Genomic DNA, 713 nt, shown 5'->3' with positions numbered 1-713 from the left:
CCCCGCTCCACTCCTATACCCCACAAATATGCACATTTTTCTTCTTTTTTTTAAAGGAGTTTTTAAAAGCAAGTCCCAGACACAGTGTCATAAATACTGCAGCATACATCTCTAACCAGCAAAGACTTTGTTTTTTGACGTAACCTCTGTGGGCACTAGTATTAATTTAGGAACTGTTGATATTTGTTAGGCATTGAGTATTTGGTGCAAGATATTACAGTAAGATCCTTTACAGTTTATTTCATGAAATCTCAGCTCAGCAGAGAAACACCTTGGAAATTCACAAGCTCCCCAGGAGGAAGAAATGCCCTGGCCTGGAGAACATTACTATTTGCATTTTACTCATGAAGAAAACTGCTCAGCCAACTCAGGGTAAGCTGTGGAGAGGCTGCAGCCCAGGAGATGGCAAAGCTTGGAACAAGAGGCTTGTCAGAGCCTGACCTACTCCATCCCGCCTTGATATTCAGGGTATTAGAAGGGCATTGCGATGCAGGATCTAGTTACAATGTAGCTATAAAGTGCTGCCTTGTCTTTGCCCCCTGCTCAAAATAAAGCTGTTACCTTTCTAGCCCTGTCCGCCATGGTGCTTAGCAGCCAGGGATGCATGGTCTCAGACATGTTTACCAAGTAAAACACTGACTTGAGGGGCGCCTGGGTGGCTCAGTCATTAAGCGTCTGCCTTCGGCTCAGGTCATGATCCCAGGGTCCTGGGA

The 713-nt window shown here is 45.4% G+C and overlaps 1 non-coding gene across 1 annotated transcript; it reads left to right on the top strand.

Annotated features, from left to right (window-relative positions):
* Positions 1-487: 487 nt before the first annotated feature.
* Positions 488-618, top strand: LOC145716011 (small nucleolar RNA SNORA63). Its single transcript, XR_014138350.1, has one exon. It is a non-coding gene; the product is annotated as a small nucleolar RNA SNORA63 (small nucleolar RNA).
* The last annotated feature ends 95 nt before the right edge of the window (positions 619-713 follow it).

This window comes from Leptonychotes weddellii, chromosome 10 (genome assembly GCF_054177405.1).
Source record: "Leptonychotes weddellii isolate Sample4059 chromosome 10, ASM5417740v2, whole genome shotgun sequence".
Lineage (NCBI taxonomy): Eukaryota > Metazoa > Chordata > Mammalia > Carnivora > Phocidae > Leptonychotes > Leptonychotes weddellii.
Note: the sequence above shows the minus strand (reverse complement) of the source record. Positions and strands in the feature narration are given on the sequence as shown.